The sequence below is a fragment of the Sminthopsis crassicaudata genome, chromosome 2 (genome assembly GCF_048593235.1).
Source record: "Sminthopsis crassicaudata isolate SCR6 chromosome 2, ASM4859323v1, whole genome shotgun sequence".
NCBI lineage: Eukaryota > Metazoa > Chordata > Mammalia > Dasyuromorphia > Dasyuridae > Sminthopsis > Sminthopsis crassicaudata.
This window is the reverse complement of record NC_133618.1, coordinates 56,071,005-56,095,277: the sequence shown is the minus strand read 5'-3', so window position 1 is coordinate 56,095,277 and position 24,273 is coordinate 56,071,005. Positions and strand designations below refer to the sequence as shown.

The 24,273-nt window shown below is 38.8% G+C and overlaps 1 long non-coding RNA gene across 1 annotated transcript; it reads right to left on the bottom strand.

Annotated features, from left to right (window-relative positions):
* Positions 1-987: 987 nt before the first annotated feature.
* Positions 988-24,251, bottom strand: LOC141553208 (uncharacterized). The gene is made up of 3 exons (XR_012485317.1): positions 24,120-24,251; positions 22,120-22,269; positions 988-1,089 (listed from the first exon to the last, which is right to left on the bottom strand). It is a non-coding gene; the product is annotated as an uncharacterized LOC141553208 (long non-coding RNA).
* Between the last annotated feature and the right edge of the window lie 22 nt (positions 24,252-24,273).

Genomic DNA, 24,273 nt, shown 5'->3' with positions numbered 1-24,273 from the left:
CAGAACAGAAGTGAATGCAAGGGACAATGTTGTAAAAAATTACCCAGGCATATGTTCTGTCAATAAAAAGCTATAATTTTTTTAAAAAAGAATGTTGTCAGACATTGAAGCCGTCGTAATCATCCACTATACCTGGCTGTCCTGACTTTTTTCTTGCCACTAAATTTCTACGACTCAGGAAGAGAGACTGGGTTCAATAACTTTGCATTACTTAAATCTTATTCATAGGAAAATCATCACTCCATGATGTATGTCACTGGACCTCTTAAAAAATGGACAAAAACCAATAATTTTCATTAATTATTCTCGTTAAGTAGTTGATAAGATCTGCATCTGCCTTGTACAGTGCCCTCGATGCCTTTTAAATTAGACGCTCTCTCCAAGTTGGGAATCTTCTTGTCCCACCTTAGTAAGAGGTCTAGTCTTTAGGACAATATTTAGAACTAGATAATGGACCAGACTGGAGGGAACCGTGAAGGTGGAGGAAGATCTGGATTCAAATACTTCTTTGGGCATTATCTATGTGGTCCTAAGATCAGAGACTTGAACCCAGAAGGGGCTTCTATATTAACAATGAGAAAATTGAAACCCCAAATGGGGAAGTAATGTACCCATGAGAACAAAAACCTGCATCTGTCCTTTCTACTCACAGGGTCACTGGTTGTATAGAACTAACACTTCTGCTGTGAAGGCTTGAGGAGCCCTTTTCAAGGCTGCTCATCCACCTTTGGTGTCTACCTGTCCCTCTACTCTCCAAGAAGCTGTTGCATGTGCAGTAGCCACATCCCACTAAACCATTTGGGAAGAAGGCTAAATCAAACCCATTGGTGATTTAGGGGGTGTCTACCCCAAGCAGGAGAAGACTTCCCCAGCAGAATGGGGAATCCAAATGAATTGATTTAAAAGAGGCAAAGGTCATCAGTCTCTTTCTTTCCTTCAATGGCAAGACTGGTCATCCATGGCACCATCATTTGTTCTGACTTTTGTCCTGTTTCTGAACTTCAATGACCTAGGAAGAGAGAGTATTGTGCAACTCTGTTTTTTTTTTTTCCAGTCCAATTCACACATCACCCCATGACTTCATAGAACCTATTGGAAAAAAAAGGAAAAACAACAACAGTTCTTCAATATCTCTTTCCAGGATTATTGACATAAACCATAAATGATTCCCTTTCCTCAAGTGTCTCTCCTCTCTAGTCCATCCTCCGCACAGCTGCTAATCACACAGCTCTTGGATCATGTTACCCTCTCACCCTCTCAAAAAGTTCTCAATAGTTCCCTCTTTAAAAATACAAGCTCTTCTATTGAGCCATTAAAAGTTTCTTCATAATCTGATTCCAATTTATTTTTCCTGTCTGATTGCACATTTTACCTTTGTACCTCCCGTGTTCCAGACAAAATGGTGTTCTTGCTGTTCCTCCTATACTACATTTCCTCTCTGCCTTTGGCTTTTGCTTTGGTTTTCCCCCCATGCCCATAATGCTCCCTCTCTTCTCACCTCTGCCTTTGGCTGCCTTCAAAACTCAGCCCAAAAGAGGCCCTTCCTGATCCTCTTCCCCCAAGCCCAGGTGCTGTAACCCTCACATACTCTATGCCAGGAAATTACATTTTGCTTAGAATTATGGGATCATAGATCTAAGCTAGAATATGATATTTGTTTTGTATCTGGTTATATGTGTACTAAGGTGTTTTCCTTCCTGTACCTTCCCCCCGCCCCCCTGCTGGAGTTAAGTGACTTGCCCAGGGTCACACAGCTAGGAAGTGTTAAGTGTCTGAGACCAGATTTGAACTCAGGTCCTTCTGAATTCAAGGCTGGTACTCTATCCACTGTGCCACCTGGCTGCCCCATTTTCCTTCCTCTAAATAACTCAAGGCAAGAACTTTTCATTTTTGTTTCAGTAGTCTCATTACCTAGCACATAGTAGGTCCTTCATAAATACTTGTCAAAAACAGAATGGTTTCAGAAAAATCTGGAAAGATTTACAACAATTGATGCAAAATAAAGTGAGCAGGACTAGAATATTATACATAATAACAATATTATATGATGAAGAACTGTGTATGACTTAGGTATTATAAGCAATTCAATGATCCCAGACAATCCCAGGGACTCGTGAAACATACTATTCATCTGAAAGAACTGATATTGTCTAAATACAGACTGAAGCATGCTTTTTTCTTTCTTCCTTCCTTTCTTCCTTCCTTTCTTTCCTTTCTTTCCTTTCTTCCTTTCTTCCATTCTTCTATTTTTCCTTTCTCTCTCTTTCTTCCTTCCTTTATTTCTCTTTTCCTTCCTTTCTTCCTTTCTTCCTTCCTTGCTTCTCTTTCTTTCTTTTTTTCTTTCTTCCTCTCTGCTTCCCTCTTTCTTTCTTTCAAATCTTCTTGTACAAAATGACTAATATGGAAATATTTTACATGATTGAACATATATAACCAATATCAAATTACTTCTTATCTTGGGGTGTGGAGATAAAGGATGGAAGGCTAGAATTTGGAACTCAAAACTTTTAAACATGTTTAAACATGTAATTAGGGAACGGACAGCAAAATAATACTTGTCCAATGAAGGAATGAAAAGAAATATAGTCTGAAGACCTTTGTAGTCCATGAGTTAACAATTTTTTTCTTTGATTGAATCTATAAGTCAACCCTTTGGTTCATCCCATTTCTTTCTCAGTCTCCTGACAACATTCAAGAACTGAACTTATAGATGAAGGCAGGTGAAGAAGAAGGGGGTCATCATCCAGTATCTTTAAGGTTCTGGAGTCTACATGACCCATCCTTCTGACAGATTTTAGTAGCCATGTCAGCAGCCTAAATCCTCAAACTTGGCCCCACTGAATGCTTGCTTCCCACCACACTCCCTCCATTGGTGTCTTCTTTTTAAACCTGATTGACATTTCTATTTAAGCAAAAAAAAAAAAGTTCTGTACCTCAAAAAAAGCCTAGAGGCATGCATCCTTCCCACTGCTTACTCAGCTTTTGCACTGAAAGCGCCACTTTTGGAATTCTATTCTACGTGTCCACTTGAATAAGTGCCTTCCACTGGGCTCTGGTTTGGTTCACATTCTCCCTGATCCTATTTTAGCTCACTTTGCTCTGACAGCCGCTTTACCTGCCATGTGTAAGTGATTTCAATCCCACAGGCTGCCCCTCACCTCTCATTAACAGGAAGCCAAAGGGAATGGCCGCAGGAAAGATATTGGAAGGAACAGGAACCAGAAAAGGCAAAATTATGTGAGGTTGAACTTGACAGACTTGGCAGAGATGAAGCCACCAAAAATATAGGCTTTGTCTCGATCGTTTTTTAATTCCATCTTCATTCCCTACCTTGGTTAAAAAAGAATGTACTTAATTTAATGCTACAGACATTGGCCAAAACCAATTGGAGAGGACCGAGGGCGGGTTGAGTAACGGTCGATGCCTTCAGATTCCCTGATAGGACCTTCATTGTAACTCTGAGACTTGGTGACGAAGCTCTGGCTCTTAACAGGTTTTCCTTTTTGAACCTGCAGCCCACTGCTGCCCTTCTGCAAATATGTAACCAACCCCTCTGCTGGACCAGAACTTGCTGGCTTCTCTCTGCGTATTTTTACCTTCTAGTGCCTTTTAGCTTAGAATAAAATGGTATAAAAGAAATATCTTTTAAAACTTTTGGTAAACATGGAAATAGAACCTGGTAGGAGGATTTTTGACCCATGGGCAAAAACATCAAGTGGAAAAAATATCTTTCACTCTAGGTTAAATGAAAGCAGCAGGCTTAGGTAGATTTTCAGGAACCCACATGACCTGAAATGGTCCCACTTCTCTCCAAATGTCTTCTACTATCTTCCTTATATGTATCATAGTTGTATGAAGAGAGTGAACTAGATATACCCAAGTGTGCATTGAACTCTTGGAGAAATCTAGGGAAGTCTATAGAGAGAGCAGACAAGATGGTTAACAAAAGGCTCCCAAGAGATGAGCATGTTGATACTCAGAGACTGCCTGATGGCAAGAGAAATAAATGAGACAAGGGAAGCAATTTCAAAAAGAGAGCAGAGAGAATAACAAGTTAATATCCCCAAAGTACTTCAGCAAGTACTTTGTTACCCAAGGCAAACATTGTTATTGGCCCTTCTTCAGGGGATGTATTGCTTTATGAAAAGAAAGGAAGAAACAATGGCAATTTTTTCCCCAGGATGGGCAGACATCTTAGACCTATATTCCATGTGACCGTATAGTGAGCATTAGAGAAAAAAATGGAGGTAAAAGAGCAGACAGAAGGGCCTTTGGGCTGGCCATCTAAAAGCCCCAATAGCTAATGTGTCAGTCGTGGTTAATTTTATCAGCAATTCTATACGGGTATTTAGGAAATAGTAGGAAACAGACTGGGATCTCTAGGACTAAAATAGGCACAGAGGCCTACAGTGAGAATTAATAGAGTGAAATGGAAAGACCAGTTGAGTATGTACTAGAATTAGGAAAATAAGTGTAGGATTTTCTTTTTACATGTGGGGCCTTCTGAAAAGCTATCCCAAGTTCAAAATATCATATTCTTTGTATTCTTTTGATGTACATCAAAGTATGGAGTATTTATCCAGTCAAAACCATAGCTCAAGAGTCCCCACTGGTGTGTTTGCTTTTACTAGTCAAAGAGTATACTTAATTCAAAGCAAGGGCATTTCCTGAATAGCATATAGTATAAAAGTAGCAATGAATTTCTTCTCCATTAATTTGGGGGACATTCTCCCACAAATAACCATATCATCCTTTGGAAGAATGAACACACATATGGAACACATGTGACCACTGAGCATCTTTGAAGAGCACATGTATAGAGAACATATATGGTCAAAGAATATATGCTAAGGCATACACCAGGGATGTCATGTGGCCAGGGAATGCATGTGGATGGCTCAAATAGGGAACATGTGCAGGGAATTTGTGCTAAAAGTAAAACCTATCTCAGATGTAGCAGGGCAGCTGAAGTACTTTGGGGGTATTAACTTGTTATTCTCTCTGCTCTCTTTTTGAAATTGCTTCCCTTAAAAAAAATTGCTTTCCTTGTTTCATATTTATTTCTCTTGTCATCAGGCAGTCTCTGAGTATCAAGATGCTCATCTCTTGGGAACCTTTTGTTAACCACCTTGTCTGCTCTCTCTATTCTCCAATAGTTTTCTCCAAGAGTTCAAATCCCACCTTCTGCTTGACTTTCTTGGTTGCCTCCACTTCTAATTCCTTTTCTCTGAAATCACTTTCCATTGACTTATATGAATGGAGCTGCTTGCAAGCTGCCTCTCCCATCTGAGTGTGAATTGTTGGAGGACACAGACCAGGCTTTTGCTCTTATTTCAAACCCCAGCATTTAGCACAGTGCCTAGTAAGCTAATTGTTGACTAAAAGAAAATTTCTTCCTGATAAGGGCTGGCTAACATTGCTTTTTTTTTTTTTTTTAATCCAGAGCTTTTGTAACTTTTATGAGCCACCAAACCCAGCTAAAGGCTTTGGAGAAAGGCGGGTAGAAAGCTCCTAAGTTTATTCTTTGAACTTTCTATGTCTGAAGCTGAAACATAGAGCGTTGTACCAAATAACTATCTGACTTAGGGTCAGAAATTCCCAAACTCCTCACCAGCTTAACTTGCAAATGAATTTGAGTCCAAAAAAAAAAAAAAAAAAAAAAAAATTAAACAAAGTAGGCTTTGGCTCACTTGGTTTTGTTTTTATTATGCATATCTATTAGAAGCAAACCTTCCTAAATCTGATACTGTATTTTGACCAGGGGAAGAGAACAAAAAGCTTCCTTATTTTCCTATAGAAGTAATGATCAGATTCAACTCCTTATATGAATTGTACCAGCTGGATTTATTATGTATTCCTCATCCCTAGAGAAGAGAATTTGACTGACATATAAGAGAGTTATATCCTTAGGAGAAAGAAAACTCCCAAAATTGATAAGTACTATAGGGGGTAGTGAGGTGACATAGTAGGTAAAGTAGATACAGGCTGAGGTCAGGAATATCTAAATTCAAGTCCATCTCCAGACACTAACTGTGTGACTTCTGTCTACCTCAGTTTCTTCATCTATAAAATGGGGATAATTGTAAGGGCCCTTTAAATGGGCTGCGCCACAGTGCATCATTGAGGCCCGGAAGTAATTTCTGTGGATATTAGGACTGCCTTGTAGGTGGGATCCTGTCCATTTTGAGATAGCTTCGTAATGGGTGACTCTCTCGCTGATTGGCTGTGTGTGTGACCTCACAGGCCCTATGTAAGCCCACTGCAGGCAGCAATCGCTCTCTTTAACCTGGCGTTCTTCACCCTGGCTTCCTAGCCTGGGTGGCCAAGCCAAGATGGATAGAGAAAAGAGATAAGGAGTTTGGTAGTGAACACGTGGGTCTTCTGACCAGGTGTTCACTCAGGAACCAACAAGTCAGGGCATCAGTCAGGGCATTATGTGAGTAGGTATAATAAAGGCTTTTAAGATTACACGTGGTTGTTCTTGAGTGTGCTACCGGTTATTAAGCTATAGATTCAAGAGATTGTGGCCAGAGACCTTAGAAGGCCTCAGAGGAGGCGAGCCGGGTAGAGTTCACACTGCAAAGGACAGTGGTCAAAGGTACTCTGGTGGGTCTAGGACAGACTAGTAATAGTAACTGCCAGGAGAGCACGTTACAGATAATAATAGCATCTATCTCTCAGGGTTGTTCTAATACCAAATGAGATAGTATTTGTAAAGTGCTTAGTCCGTGCCTGGCACATAGTAGGTGCTATATAAATGTTAGCTAGCATCTTCATTAGAGTAATCATAATATTAGTATTATTATAGAGAGCTCCTCCAACAATCTGTCAGCAGAATTAATCATATGGATAAATATGGCTCAGGGATTTTTTTTTAATATTGTAGAATTTTCTGATAGGTTAACACAATATAACGTATAAAAAGAAACAAAAAAGGAGGAAGGATGACTCTATACAGCTAGAACTTGAACTTGATGGTCTTGGTTTAAATTCTCCTCCTGTTACTGCCTGATGATTTTGGAAAAGTAATTTCATCCCTCTGAGCCTCGGTTTTCTTATCTGTAAAATGAAGAGCAGGATTAGATGATCCTAAGGTCCCTCCCAACATGGACGTTTATGACTCTGAAAATGGAAAGAATAGGTACAAGCCAACTTAGACGGCATCACCTGGATAAAAAGTGAGAGCTTGCAGTGCCACCTACTGGCTGAAGGAGTTTGATAGAGCCCACCTGTGCAAGCCTCCTTTCCACTCAGGATTTCTCCAACACCATCACTTCTTTCAGTCGTCCTGCATTTATCAAACAGCTTTTTTAGACAAGGTAAAAGAAGTCATTCTCTGCCTCATTTCTTACCTAGCCTTGCTCATTGATTGGGTTTTGCCTCAGTCAAATGAGATCTGAGAGAGATCTTAGCTTAAAAAGGCTGAGGAGATGATCACAGCCCCCAGGGCCAAGTCCAGTCGTCCTGATCAGTATCTGGCCACTGGACCCAGATGGCTCTGGAGGGGAAAGTGAGGCAAGTGACCTTGTCCCTCCCTTAAATCCAATTCACCTGCATGTCATGGCGCCATCTCCCTGATGCCTTGGTCCTCTAAGAATAAGTACAAATTTCAATAGACTTAGTATGGAAAGTCATTCTCATCCAGAGAAACAACTATTGGAGACTGAATGTGAATCAAAGAATAGTATTTTCACCTTTTTTATGTTGTTATTTACTCATTTTTTTCTCTTTTTTTCCCTTTTGATCTGATTTTTCTTTCACAGAATGACAAATATGGAAATGTATTTAGAAGAATTGTAACCTTATTTTTATTTAACCTTATTTAATCTTTTTTTTAACCGTATTTAACCTTTAAAAAAGCACAAACAACAACTATTACTTGTCCAGTTATTATGGAGAGACATAAAAGAAGTTTAAAAATGACTTCATCTTCTGAAAATGCCCCTCTGATACCTCTTCACACTGGACAGACACTCACTCCACCCCTGAACTTCACACATTGGAAGTACCTTGCCTGCCCTCTGATTGGTTGGTCCATTCCAGAACCACCATTTTAAGGAAGGTTCTAAGGCCATCCATGTCTTCATTTATCCCCTCCCTCTAGTACCTTCAACTCTACCTATCTCTATCCACCTTCCTTTTTTATATATTAGAATGTAGGGAGGAGAGAGACTTTCTTTCCATATTAATGTGTATTCTCAGATCTAAGCCCAGTGGCTAATACATAGCAAGTGCTTAATAAATACTTGTTGACCTGATGTGACCCTAAAAACTAAAGCATCCCCTGACAGAACAGTATTGCTCTAAGAGACCTCAGAGGTTCCAATCTTGATTCTGCCACTGAATATCTGTGTAACTTTGACTAAAGCAGTTGGTTTTATGGGCTTTTGTTTCCTCATCTGTAAAGTGAAATGGTTAGAGCAAATGACCCTTAATTTCTTTTCCTATTCTAAATGCTATTCTGCTTTCTGTCACCCAGTCAAGCACCACAGAGTTAGTACTAGGACATTTGAAGCCAACTAATCCAAACCCCTCAATTTAAAAAAAAATCCTTAGGTGATAGAGATTAAATGAATTGCCTAGGATCACATAGCCAGTGTCTGAGGTCAAATTTGAACTCAGATCCTCTTGACTCCAGGGCTGATGCTCTTTCCATTATATCACTTAGTTACCTCAAACCTCCCATTTTTACAAATGAGGAAACTGAGGCAGACTCCAACGTCACACACTAGGGAAGTATTAATTAATTAATTCAAATTAATTAATTTGAATTCAGTTTTTCTTTTCTCTAAGTCTAATGCTCCAACCACTGGACACACTGCCTCTTCTATACTGATGTATCACTTTCTAAGTGAGACACCCTGAAGGAGGGTGTCTGAACTGAAGTTACACAGCTAGTAAGGGAAGACCTGGGACTTTAGCTCAAGTTTTCCGACTTTTATGCTTTCCTTAATACCATATTTATTTCAAAAGATAATAGAAAGCACTTCCAAAGTAATTTTTATTAAAGTTATGTTTTCCTAACATTAAACTAGTAGGGAAAAATCAATGGTAATTTGGATCTTTCCAAACAATAAATAACCAATCATCCTGGGCAAATGAGATGCCACTTGAGCATCCCCAAAGGAAAAGAACCACTTGGTGACAATTGTGCAAAGAACTGAGTTCTAAGGTGATCATAACTATCCTGGGATATTTAAGGGCCAATTCTGGAAAAATTATAAAGTAAAAGGGCTAGCCTTTATATGCACTGTAAGGTTTGCAAAGTATGGTATATATTATTTCATTTGACTCTCATAACAATCCTAGAAGGCAGGTGCTATTATCTCCATTTTATAGGTGGGGAAACTGAAGCTTAAAGAGGTTAAAAGTCACTTATCCAGAGACAAAAAGCAATTAAGTATCAGGAGAAGTGGGGTAGATTTTAACTTAGATTTTTCTGTTTCCATGTCTAACACTCTATGTCTTGCACAATTAACTGAATTAACAGAATTAGTGGAATTAGCCTCTGGTACCTCCAGTTTCCACCCTTTTCTCCCATCAGGATCTTTTCTTCCCCACCCCTCCTAATGTCCATCTACCATTGTGACTGGTGTACCGGAATCTGCTCGAGAACTGACTCAAGAACTGATTGTTTACAATTCCAGAGACAGTTCCAACCCAAGATAATTCCAAAGGATTGATGATGAAAATTTCTATTTCAATAGAGAGAACTGATAAACTCTGAGCATAGGCTGAGGCATATTTTTCTTGCTTTTGGAGGCAATATGGCTAATGTAGAAATGTTTTACATAATGGAACAAAAATTTTCAAAGAAGTGATTGGGGAGGATCCTGGAAAGATAATGGAATAGGTGAGAAAATTCCAAGCTCTCTAGATTTCCACTATAAACAAAAGAAAATTATGTCTCATAGTGAATATCAACAAGAGGAAAAACAAATAAGATTCAGAACAGAACAGGGGTTCTCCTGGAACCACCTGAGAAAGACTCAAGCTTAACTGGAGTGAAGTGTAAATACCTCCAGGCTAGCTTCTCAGAAACTGCAAATGGGTAGTCCTGGAGCTAGCTGGATTTGGAAGGAACCCCCAGCCTCAACCACAGGAACTTTCAGTTCTCTGACAGCTTGGGGAGTCAAGAGTCTGAGTCAGGGAAGATTGAGGGAACTTCTGCTGATTAAGAATGCCAGGCCCAGCTGTGCTGAGACATGACACTGGGTGAGAAGGAACCAGCTCACTAAGTAGGTGCAGAAGCAGTGGGGCAGATATGCTCCTGGCTTTGAGCACTTTCAGGAAATGGGGTGTTTTGGTTTGGGGTCCTAGATTGGAGGGAAGAGCTGAAGTAAAGCCAGAGGCACCACCTCCCTTAATCCCAGGACTAGAAGTAGTTACATCAATAAGTCTTCTATTAAAAAAAAAAAAAATTTAAAAGGTCAGGCAAAGAAGAAAAAAAACCCAAGAAAGTCCAACCAACTAGAAATAGAGATCCAGAATCTTAAAAAAGACTCTTTGAAATGATTGAAATGATTCTTTGAAAATCAGAATTGGCAAGGGGAAGCCAATGAAGCTATAAGAGATTAAGAAATAACAAAACAAAATATAAATAATGGAAAAAATAGGAGAATGTGGAACATCTTGCAAGAAAAACAGTGGCTCTGGAGAACAAATCAAGAAGAGAAAACATAATATAATTGGACTACCTGAAAGTTGTGATCGGAAAAAGAACCTTGACACTATAATATAAAAAAATAATCAAAGAAAATGGTCTTAAAGTGATAGAACCAGAAAGGAAAGAAGAATTTTAAAAATCCACCAATCACCATCTCAAAAAGATCCTACAAGGAAACCATATAGGAACATTATTGCCAAATTTCAAAGCCCCCGAATCAAAGAGAAAATTTTACAAGAAATGAAGCGACAACAATAACAATTCAAATATGTCAGAGTTACAATTAAAAATTTCCAAATCTTATCAGAAGCTACAATAAAAGACCACAGATCCTGGAATACCATGTATTGACAAAAAAAAAAAAAAAAAAAAAAAAAAAAAAAAAAAACTAAGCTTGGGTTTGAAAATATTATATCCAGCAAAATTAAGTATAATATTGAATGAAAAAAAGTAGTCATTTGTCTCAAACAAACCTGAACTCAATAGAAAATCTAACATAAAAGAGCTATCATCAAAGAATAATTTCAAGGGACTCAATAAGGACAAACTCTATTTTATACATGAAAATATAAACCACATTCCAGAGATTGACATTAGTAATTGGGTAGTCCAAAAAGAAAAACGGATCAGAGCTGATTATGATCTGACTATTAAAAAAAAAAAACAACAACTAGAAAAAGGTAAAAATAGTAATTATACTACAGATATTAGGTACAGAGGAAGAACTTAAACAGAGGAATTAGATGGGGGAGAAGGACTGAAAAGGCTCTGAAAATGTATGTACATCAGTAATTGATTTAAATAAAGAATACCATAACACACATATGTATGTGTGTATATATGTCTATATGTGTGTACATATATGTATGTGTGTGCTTGTGTGTATCTGTATATATACATGTGTTACATATGTGTATATATAACATTTATATGTATACACACACAAGAAGAATATAGCACTGTCCAAAATCTATTAAAAAATGGGGGGGAGGGAAATAGAGAAAGTGGGGTATAGAAGGATGTGTAGATTTATAGCAATGGGACAAGGTATATAGATTAATAGACAAAGGTGGGATATAGAAAGGTGTATAGCTTTACACAGTGGGACAAAGTGTGTAGATTAATGGGAAAGGCACAAAGAGGAAGGGAAAGAGTAGCATAGCATAAGGTGAGGTACAGAAGGGTGTTTAGGTTACCAGGACTAGAATAAGGTGTGTAGATTAATGGGAATGGAATAAAGAGAGAGAGAAAGGTTGAGGGAAGAAGATAAGGGAGGGATCAATGGGGAGCAAGGTTAGTTAAGTTATAGAACTAAAGTAAAAGAGTTAGTAAGGATAGGAAATAAGAGATATATACAACAAAATTACAAGAAAAAATTACTAAAAATTTATCAGGGGAAAAAGTAGGGTTAGTAATCATTGATTTCAGACAAAATCAAACTTCAAGATTCAATCAAGAGAGAAATCTATATTATGTGTCAGCCATACTAAACTGTTTTAGAGGCATGTTTATGTATGTGTATATGTGTATGTGCATATATGTAGGTGTATGTATGTATACTGATATAATATTGCATGGGGGTGTAAGTATGTGTGTGTATACATAAATAAATACACTGAGGGAGGAGGCAGGGATGAAAGGAGAAAAAAGAATAAAGTAAGTGCACAGCAGAGAGCAAAAGAAACTTACAAGAAAGCAAAGATGAATAGTAATGAATATAGTATCTTCTATTATTATATACGATTTCTTAAAATGAAAGTTATTGTTACATATTTTCAATTGTCCCTGATGTTCTGCTGGGCATATGATGATGGTTTTCTTTTCCTTTTCCTGTTTTTGTTTCTCTTTCTCTTATTTTCCTCCCTTATTTTGTATTTAAGTTTTAAATAAATGATTTTTTAAAAGATCTAATTGCTAAATTTTCAGTGTCAGCATTTACATATTGGAAATCACCAAATATGACAAATTTGGGCTTAATTTGTTCTGTTGAATGCAGAGTTAAGAAAGTGTTGGAGGAAGTGCTATTAATGCAAATTAACCTTAAAATGCCGTATGTACATTTTCTAGATTGTGAAACATTTACCAATATGTGCCATTACTCAATACCTTCATGCTGGTCTTTCCCCTGTCATCCATCCGTAATTAATGAGTAATGATTAAAAATAACTAATAGTTATTTTAATAGTTATATAACCCTTTTAAGAATTTGAACTTTTAATAGATATCAAAATCTAGAATGGCTTTAGATGAAACACATAGTTATTGTTATTATTATTTTATCAGTATGATTTTCTTGAGCATTGAGGTTGTCTCCACCTCTGAAATTATGGCTCTTGGAATTGTTCTAGACCTAACCTGAATCCAAAGGGTCCCTGTAAAGCCCACACTTGTTACTAAGACCACCAATAAGATCTGAGAACTGTTGCCTGAGCTTGTTGCCCAGGGCTTTTGGGGTTCTTAGCATAAAGAGCATGGCCTGGCAGCTGTTTTGTTGCTGGCCACGTGAATGGTTTCTTCCTGGCTGTCTCTGTACAACAGCAAAGAGCCAAGGAGAAAAATGGGGAAAGGCAGATGATTTTAAAAGTGGTACATCACTACACTTCTCCAATCAAGTTAAGACACACCTGGTACATCTTTAGATTTCTCCAATCAAGTTGAAGAAGACTAAGCAAACGTGAAACAAAATCCAAAGCAGCAAATGATACTGAAACTGGAGAGCAGGTATTCATGAGACATGCCATCGTACCACGATGACATCAACCCAAATTCACATAGATCATAACTGAAACACACACACACACACATACACACATGGTTTCTATAGCAACTTAGAGTTTTCAAAGCACCTTCTTCACAACAATCCTTTGAGATTGGCTAAGCAGGTGTGGTTATACCCACTTTTTGTTCACTTGTTTTTCAGCCATGTCCAACTCTTCATGAGCTCATTTGGGGTTTTCTTGGCAAAGATATTGGGGTAATTTGCCATTTCCTTCTCCAACCCATTTTCCCAATGAAGAAATTGAGGAAATTCCAAAGAGAGTTGAAATGACTCATCCAAGATTCCTATAACTAGCTGGAAGCAGAGCCAAAGGTTGAACTCATGTCTTCCTGTTCCCCATCTATCTTTTCCTTATCATCCTGAAGGGAGAGTAACTTACACTTCCATTAAATCACATAACCAACTCCATATGACCTCCCTTCACACACCCTATATCCTAGTTAAGCTGGACTACTCTACTTTGTATCTCTCCATACCTTTGTATAGTCCGTCTTCTAGGTCCCAGATGCACTTTCGCTTCACCCTCTCTTCTTAAAATCCTTGGTTTTTCCCAAGACTCATTTCAGATGCTACCTTCTACACCACCCTTTTTGGACATGCTCCCTCTACTCCCAATTATTAGTGCTCTCTCAGTCCTCAAACATGTTGTATGCATATATTTTAACATGTATAACATATATTGGATTACTTGCCATCTAGGGGAGGAGTGGGAGGAAGGAGGGGAAATTTTAGAATACAAGACTAAGCAAGGATTAATGTTGAAAAATTATCCATGCATATGTTTTGAAAATAAAAAGCTTTAATAATAAAAAAAATAGTTGCATATTGAATTGCCTCTGTTATATTCCCTCCCCTCACCCAGAATGTAATCCCACTGAGGCAGGAATTGCTTCCTTTTCCTTGTATCCACATATAATAGCAGTGTTTTGTTCACTGAAGATGTTTAATAATATTATTTGCTAGCTTGAAAATTTCCTTTCTCTCTGTGTGTCTCTCTTCTCTGTCTCTGTCTATGTCTCTTTGTCTCTCTCTCTGCCTCTGTATCTCTGTCTCTATCTTTCTATCAGTCTCTGTTTCTCTCTGTGTGTCTCTCTTCTCTGTCTCTGTCTGTGTCTCTTTGTCTCTCTCTCTGCCTCTGTATCTCTGTCTCTATCTTTCTATCAGTCTCTGTTTCTCTCTGTCTCTGTCTCTGTCTCTCTGTTTCTGTCTCTGTCTCTGAATCTCTATCTCTCTCTCTTTTTCTCTCTGTCTCTCTCTCTGTCTCTCTGTCTCTCTCTCTCTCTGTGTCTTTCTGTCTCTCTCTCTGTTTCTCTCTCTCTCTCTCCCTCCCTCCCTCCCTCCCTCCCTCTCTCCCTCCCTCCCTCCCTCCCTCCCTCCCTCCCTCTCTCTCTCTCTCTCTCTCTCTCTCTCTCTCTCTCTCTCTCTCTCTCTCTCTCTCTCTCTCTCTCTCTCTCTCTTCTCTCTCTTCTCTTTCTCTCTGTCTCTGTCTCTGTCTCTCTCCTTTATTCTGCTTTTCCAACCTGAGCTGGTTCACTTCTTAGACAGTCTGGTAGTAAGTAGTCCTCTGATCTTGGGAAATCACCACCGTGTTATTGTTTGACTTCATAGGAACACCCATCAGCTTATTCCACTGAAACTTGGTACTCCTGAACTCATGATCCACCAACCTCAGTTTTGTTATTAGCAGGGGTTACAAGCATTCCTGACCCAAAACAAGATATTTTGGAGTAGGTCTGAGAGAAGTCAACAGAAATTGTAAACCAAATAACATTTGAATTTTGCAAACTAAGTGTGGTTCGTACTGTTGAAAAAAAAATTTTTTTCCAGAAAGGCTACATATATATTAGAGCAAACATTTTAGGCAAGTGTGGTGAAACATGAGAGTGAAATTTGCTTACCCACCTAAATAGCAGTTACATATTTCTCATTATTCCTGGTGACAAGTAAAGTTTATGATATTGACACTGGAGCAGGGTGTGCCTGCTTTTATATAATTATCATTTATAGCCTTAATGGTCTGACCACCTTATCTTTCACAAAACTGGGGGTGTCACTAAGGAACAAAGTTCAGCCACATTTCCCAACCAGCACCTCCAGAAGGACCAACACATTTGCCCTTTAGAGTCCCTCAGGGCCCTCGTAATGAATATGTTTCAACTCTAAGAATCTAGGGAAGCACCAAGGAACAAGATGGCCGTCAGGCCACTGAGAGCATGGAACCCTTCAGCCTCTGGTAGAAAAGGGATCATCTTCTTGGAAAGGATATAAATGGAGAATTTGAGATTGTCCTTTAATATGTCATCTTTCCCATTGGAAAGTAAGCCCTTAAAGGCAAGAAACATCTTTTTTTCTTGCTTCTAAGACTTAACACTTACTGATGACTTTACCTATTGCTTTGGTGAGCAAATAGAGGAGAAATGGCAATATTGAATCCCCTCTCTTTCCAGCATAACAACAAAAGGTCCATATAAGTAGAGATCGCTGTTCCATTCCCTATTGTGTGCAGCTAGTTTCATTTGGAAACATATAAGAAAGAAAGAAAGAAAGAAAGAAAGAAAGAAAGAAAGAAAGAAAGAGAGAGAGAGAGAGAGAGAGAGAGAGAGAGAGAGAGAGAGAGAGAGAGAACTGGAAAGTAGCTATATGACATGTATATGATCATTATATGATGTATACATTATGATTAATGAATGATCATTAATTGATCATTACATGATATATACATATGAGGTACATTATTAGGTATACATCCTCAAACAGTATCATTGTTGAAGTGTATAATGATATGAACAGACAATTCTCAGATGATGAAATTAAAACTATTTCCACTCATATGAAAGAGTGTTCCAAATCACTATTGATCAGAGAAATGCAAATTAAGACAACTCTGAGATACCACTACACACCTGTCAGATTGGCTAAGATGACAGGAACAAATAATGATGAATGTTGGAGGGGATGTGGGAAAACTGGGACACTGATGCATTGTTGGTGGAGTTGTGAAAGAATCCAACCATTCTGGAGAGCAATCTGGAACTATGCCCAAAAAGTTATCAAAATGTGCATACCCTTTGACCCAGCCATACTACTACTGGGCTTATATCCCAAGGAAATACTAAAGAAGGGAAAGGGACCTGTATGTGCCAAAATGTTTGTGGCAGCCCTTTTTGTAGTGGCTAGAAACTGGAAAACGAATGGATGCCCATTAATTGGAGAATGGTTGGGTAAATTATGGTATATGAAGGTTATGTAGTATTATTGTTCTGTAAGAAATGACCAACAAGATAAATATAGAGAGGCCTGGAGAGACTTACATCAACTGATGCTGAGTGAAACGAGCAGAACTAGGAGATCATTATACACTTCAACAATGATACTGTATGAGAATGTATTCTGATGGAAGTGGATATCTTCAACATAGGGAAGAGCTAATCCAATTCCAATTGATCAATGATGGACAGAATCAGCTACACCCAGAGAAGGAACACTGGGAAATGAGTGTAAACTGTTAGTATCTTTTGTTTTTCTCCCCTGTTATTTTTACCTTCCGAATCTAATTCTTCCTTTGCAACAACAACAACAACAACAAAATTCAGTTCTGCACATATATATTGTACCTAGGATATACTATAACATATTTAATATGTCTGGGAATGCCTGCCATCCAGGGGAGGGGGTGGAGGGAAGGAGGGGAAAAATTCAGAAAAGAAAGGAGTACAAGGGATAATGTTGTAAAAAAAATTACCTATGCATACCTATGTCAAAAAATGTTATAATTATAAAATTAATTTTAAAAAAGATTCACATCAACAATAGGATTGCTCAAAAGAAAATTTGGTTGAGTCATGTTAAAAATAGTAATCAGGTTATATAAATGGGGTGCAGAGGAAGAATAGACACAGAGGCATTAGAGTGGGGAAGAGGGCTCATAGTTCTGAAAACCTACTCACATCGGGAATGGGTTAAATAGGCAAAACTACATATATATTATGAAAAGTATAGACCCCTCCAAAATCTATAAAGAAATAAGGGAGGAAGGATGGGCAGATGGGGAAGCAAAGGGTGAGGGAAGAAGACAAGATTCTTGGGTGAGGGGAGAGTAAGCAATAGCAAGGCAAGTTGTAGAGCAAAATTTAATTAAAGCAGCAGCAGGGATAAGAAGAACTGAATTCAAGTCCTTACTCTGACATGTCCCAGTTATGTGACCCCAAGCAAGCCATTTTATTTCTCTGTATTCTAATGTGCTAAACTACAAAGCAGGAGCTGACATGCATTGGTGGAAGGCTTTTGCTCACTGGGGGTTCTCTACACCAAAGAAATCACAGATTTGGACCTGTCCCCTCCCAAAACACACAAACATTATTCCGGGAAGATCTCTAGAATTAGTAAAGGAAGAGGGGATCTCCCTTCCTTGAATGCTGTAGCACATCTGCCCAGCCATTCTCTGGGAATTCTTGGAGGACAGAGATTATTCCTTTCTACAGTATATCCTTCGCACTTAGCACAGTATTTAGCAATCATTAGGTAGTTAATAAATGTTTAATGACCAATTGAATGACATAATTTGGTAATAAGGATGTCAATAACCCAATCTTTGGGCTTAATGGGTCCTTGAGAGCTAGAGTAAAAAGAGACCTTCAGACCATCTAGTGCCTCCCAGCCCCACTCCTTACTCATTTTATGTGGGAGGGAATTGGGACCCAGAGACAAGATTCATCTGAGGACCCACAAAGGAAATAGCAAAGTATAATTTAAGCTGAGGTCCTTTGATACTAAAGGTGGTGCTTGATCCATTAATGAATCCATTGTGTCAATTCCTCCATACTAGTTCATGGCTTTCAACACAATTCCTTAGTCAATCAACAAACCTTTATTAGTGTCTGCCATGTACCAGACTCTACTCTAAGCCTTGGGAATACTAAGAGAAGCCTCCCTAAAAAGCCTGGTCATTGTCATCAAAGAGTACATATTCTAATGGGATAAAAAAATATTAATAACTATATATATGTAAGATGTATACAGGATGAGTGGGAAATGATCTCAGAGGAGAAGGTACTAGCAGCTGAGAGGGAGGGAGTCAGAAAGAAAGGTGACATGTCTGTCTTAGAAGAAGATGGAATTTGAGCTGAGTCTTGAAGGAAGCCAGGAGGCAAATGTGAGGGAAAATAGCATCCCGGATACCAGGCAGCCCATGCAAAGACAGAATTCGGAGATCATGGAACAGTAAGCAGGCGAGTGCCACTGGATTGTGGATCCCATGGTGGGAGGGGAGTAAGGTAGAAAAATGGAAAGATAATTAGAAGTAGGTTGTGAGAAGCTTAAAAGAAGGCATTTTATTTGCTTCTTAGCCATGGCTCTAGATTGAAGGTTGTCAACATTATCTCCTCTCCCCATCCCTGTAAAATCAGGCAGTTGAGTACGGAGTCTCCAAAGGAATCCTATCCTCAAGGACCCAAAATGTTCTTAAGTCCCCTTAGATTTTGGAATCTAAGGTGGCTCTGAATTCTTTTCAGATTTATAAAGGAAGAGCTTCCTGAACAAATCAATTTAATTCAATTCAATTATTTAAGCAGGCACCGATTTCACACTTATGTAGTAGGTACTGGTGACAAGGACAAAAACTATTAAGAATAGGATTTTGAAGTGTCATCATTTTTCTGGGGGAGGAGAGCAGTGCCATAAAGTAATGCACAGCCTAATTGAGAAGTCTAGAGTCAATCAATTAATTTCCTCTTGTGGCCCTATCTTGCCCCACCTTTTCCGTCCACATGGCATGATTAGTTATATGGTATAAACAAAAGCAGTGGTTTCCTGCTCCTCCAACGTGTCAAGGCCATGAAGGTGGGTTGCCACGTGTCCTATGTCAGCTTTCCATAGGTATTTCTTAGAAATGGGATCAATCAATATGAAGCATCAAGTATTGCCCTGATGACATCAGGATTCCTATTCAGAAGCTGAGATGAATGAAGATAGTACTGCTGAAGGCCTTGAGGGCAGAGTCCAGAGCATAAATTCTTATCTCACTTCAGAATTATTCATGGCAGAGCCAGGGCTAGGGTTGCTATTGATGAGGGATTGTCAATGAGGACAAAAATCATGGGTTCAACTCCAGCAATCATGGGGGGGAGGGGGAGAAAACCACAAGTTCCAGGCAGAAAACATAGTTTGTTAAAACGCAGGTTTTGCCACTTGCTGGTTAAGACTATAGGCAAATCATTGATTCATTCTGCTATTCATAAGTTAAGGCAGCTAAATAATGAAGAGTGCTAGATTGCCAGTCAGGAAGTCCTGAGTTCAAATCCTACTTCAGATACCTAACTAGCTATGTGGTTCTGGGGAAGATATTTAATATCTCTTAAGGTTTAATTTCCTTATCTATAAAAATGGGATGAACAATAGTACCAATTTCACAGAGTTCTTATTAAGATCAAATGAGTTGGATATGTATACATATATTGTATTTAACATATACGTTAACATATTTAACATATATTGGTCTACCTGCCACCTAGGGGAGGGGGGTGGGGGGAAGGAGGGAAAAATTGGAACAAAGGTTTGAAAATTGTCAATGCTGAAAAAAAAATCCCATGCATATATCTGGTAAATAAAAAGCTATATAAATTTTAAAAAATAAAAAGTTCAGATTTAAAAAAAAAAATCAAATGAGTTAATAAATACAAAGCATAGCAGTCTGTAAATATTATTAACCTAAACCTCAGTTTCCTCATCTGTGAAATAGGGAGAATAACATATACTCCCAATCTCATGGAATTATTATGAGGAAAGCACTTCTCACATTCATTCAGTACGATTATTTGCTTCCCAGCCAAGAGCTAATAATGTAATCTTCTCAATGTGTATTGTTGGAAGGGAGAGGGCATAGATTTTTGTATAAAACCAGCCTAGGAGCAGCTAGGTGGTGCAGGAAATAGCCCAATGGCCCTGCAATTAGAGGACCTCAGTTCAAGTGTGATCTTAGACACCTGACACATACCGGCTGGATAACCCTGATTGCTTCACCCACACACAAAATTATCTAAACCAATAAAGCTAGCCTAATTATAAGCATTTATTTAGCACTTATTGTGTACCCAGTGCTGTTAGGTGGTACAGTGGATAGAATGTTGGGTCTGGAGTCAGGAAAACTTGAGTTCAAATCCAGTCTCAGATATTGTGATCTAGGCAATTCGCTTTACCCCATTTGCCTCAGTTTCCTCATCTGTAAAATGAACTCAAGAAGGAAATGGCAAACAATTTTGCCATTTTTATCTTTCCTATGAAAACCCCTCAAAATGGGGTCACAAAGAGTTAGACACAGCTAAAAAACAACAGCAACAGCAGTATATACCAACTGTGCACTGGCCTCTTGGAATAAAAGGACAAGCATTAAGATGATACTAAAATGCTTATTTTGCAGGGGGAAAGAGGGTCAGATTCCATTTTTCCAGCTTCCACTTTTCACGGTCCTTTGCTTCTGTCTCACAAACATCTTCCTTTCTTTCTGCTTTATTTGCTCAATGGCCAGTTTGCTTCATCTGAACAAAAGCTGAGATATAGAAACTTCTTATCTGAAAGCCTTTGGCTTCTAAGATCTAGAGCTAGAAGGCACCTGAGAAGTGTCACTGTCTAGCTCTCTCATGTTGTAGAAGGGAACCTCAGTTTCTGGGAGAGTCATTGGTTTGCCTCAAGTAGCAAGGGGAATTCAAAACAGTAAATGTCGAGGATACAAAGTAGCAGAGAGAAGATTCCAACCCAAGACTTTTGATGGAAGGCCTAGATTCAAAGCCTAAATTTGTCATTTCCTAATTTTGTGACCCTGGGTAAATAATTTCACCTCTAAATGTAGTAGTAATCATGTGATCTCCAGAGAGTAACCATTTTCATCCCGGAGCAATGCATTTCTTCCCCAGAATAATCAAAGATGGAGCAAGAGAACAAGGGTTGCCACATTGAGGTTAAAAATGTTTACATTTGTCTTAACTTCCACTTAGATAAGAAACGATCCAAAAGGAAAGAAAAAAAAAAACAGAATGTTATTCCAATCATCAGGTAGGTAGCACAGTAGATAGAGTATTGATCACAAAAACCTGAGCTCAAATTCAGCCTCAGACATAGCTGTGTGACCCTGGGCAAGTCATTTAACCCTGTTTTTCTCAGTTTCCTCATCTGTAAAATGAGCTGGAGAAGAAATGACAAACTACCCAGTATCTCTGCCAAGAAAATCCCAAATGGGGTCACAAAGAGTCAGAGTGAAAATGACTGAACAAAAATCACAATGATCATAGTTGTAGCAGATAAAGCTCAGGAAGGCCTGAGTTCAAATCCAGCCTCAGATAATTAGTAGCTGTGTGACCTTTGTCTGCCTCACTTTACTCATATGTAAAACAAGAATTAAAAACATCTATTTCCTTGGGTTGTGGTGAGGGTTAATGAGATCATAAGTGTAAAGTGCTTCACAAACCTTCAAATGCTATATAATGCTAATTATTATTATATTTATTGTTGTGGTAATTAATTAAAGCTGGAAGGGACCTTAGCAAAGGCCATCTAAAATTAAAATTCCTTGATGAGAAAGATAAGTTTGTTCCAGGTCCCACAGATGGTAACAGAATTTGAACCCAGGTCCTTTGGCTTTAAATCACAATGTCCCTTTAATCCCATCTCTGACCTCACTCACCTGTTATAAACACCGTGTGGCTCTTTAGCAAACCAATGTTGTTGGGCCGACATTGCCTGGCTACAAGTCCCGGACCGCACAATCCCTGAAGAAGTGAAGCTAAGAACCATCCTCAAGCCAACATGGAGGCTCATGGCTCCTGAGTGGACTCTGCCATAGATTCCAAAGAACACATTAGGAAGGAGGAGAGGCAGGGAGGAGGTGCCCAAGGAACTAGAGAGCTGAAAAAGAAGGGCTGTTCACATGAGAAATAAGTGGATGATAACCCTGGAGGGTTGGTTTTTTTGAACCTGGAGCAGAGCCCAGTTAAGGGACCCCATTTTGACAAACTCACAGTGAGATGTGAACAGAATTAAACAGTATGAACAGTATGAATGGGTTGAAATCTGCATTACTGGTGGGACTATGAATTTTAAGATGTTCACAGATTCTTTGGAGTTATTTTGTATATTATTGTGATTCAGTCGTTTCAATAATGTCCAACTCCTCATTTTTCCATTTTGGGTTTGTTTGTTTGCAAAAATATTGAAGTGATTGGCCATCCTTTGCCAGTACATTTTACAGATGAGGAAACTGAGGCAAACAGGGTGAAGTGATTTGCCCAGGATCACACAGCTACTGAGTATCTGAGGCCAGATTTGAACTCAGGAAGAGGTCTTCCTGATTCCAGGCCCAGCACACTGTGCTTCCTAGCTGCCTATAGATAGATGGATAGACAGACAGCTAGATGATAGGCAGACAGACAGACAAATGATAGATAGATAGATGATAGATAGATAGATAGATAGATAGATAGATAGATAGATAGATAATAGGTGAATGGAGACAAACAGAAACAGAGACAAAGAGAGAGACAAACAGAAAGAGACAGAGAGACAGAGGTGGGGGAGAGAGAGGTAGAGAATGAAAGAGAAAGAAAGAAAGAGAGATAGAGACAGAGACAGAAATAGAGATACAGATGAGAGAGACAAGCAGACAGACAGAGTCAGAGAGAAAGAGACAGAAACAGCTAGAAACAGAGACAGAGATAGAGACAGACAGATAGATGGGAAAGGGAGACAGATGGGCAGACAGAGAACAAACAGAAAGACACAGAGAGCTAGACAGAGAAAGATAGAAATAGAAACAGAGAGAGACCGAGACGGACAGACATAGATAAGAAACAGAAACAGAAACAGAAATAGAGACAGAAACAGAGATAGAAAGAGACAAAGACAGAGAGACAGAAACAGAGCTAGAGAGAAAGACAGAGACCGACAGACAGAAACAGAAACAGAGTTAGAGAGAGAGAGAAACAGAAACAAGAGACAGACAGACAGAGACAGAAACAGAAACAGACAGACAAAGACAAAGAGACAAAGAGAAAGAGACAGGGAGGGAGAAAAAGAGACAGAGACAGATAGAGACAGAAACAAAGCTAGAAAGAGACAGAGATAGAAAAAAGATAGAAAGAGACAGAAAGAGGGACAGGCAGAGATAGAGATAGAACAGAGGCAGAGACAGACAGAGATAGAGACAGAAATAGAGATAGAAAGGAGACAGAGACAGAGACATACAGAGAGACAGAGATATACAGAGAAAGACAGAGACAGAGAAAGGAACAGAGAGACATTCTAACAAAGAGTGCAAACTAATGATCACCAAAGTCCCTTCTAGCTCCGACACCTTTGGGTCTTGTAGATTTTTAAAAAAAAATATTCTATGACTTTTTAAAGTTTGGAAACCCTTGCCCCAGATATGGCCATGTACAATTTGAAGGGGGAAAGGCTCTCCAACTAGGAATTATACCAATCAGTTTATCAACAGTAATGTCACCTTGAAATATGGACTAGCATTTTAAAACCTTCATAGTGCCAGTGAAATGATTTAACTTTTGACCCTGCTTATGACAAAGCTAATTGATAAATCCAATAGGAAGAAGGCCAGAAGCCCCAGACGCACAGAGATAAAAACCAGTGTTATCCCTTAGGATTCTTCCCCCCCCCCCCCCCCATGCCTACCAGCTTGGCTGCCCAGGAAGATGCTCTGACAGAGAAGAAGAAGGTTAGGTTGTTCTTGCTGTGCACTGTAGGGCCAAGGGACTTTCTCTTAGGGTTCAGCCATAAAGGACGTTATATTGAACCATGAATACAGCCTACCTAAATTGACTTACTT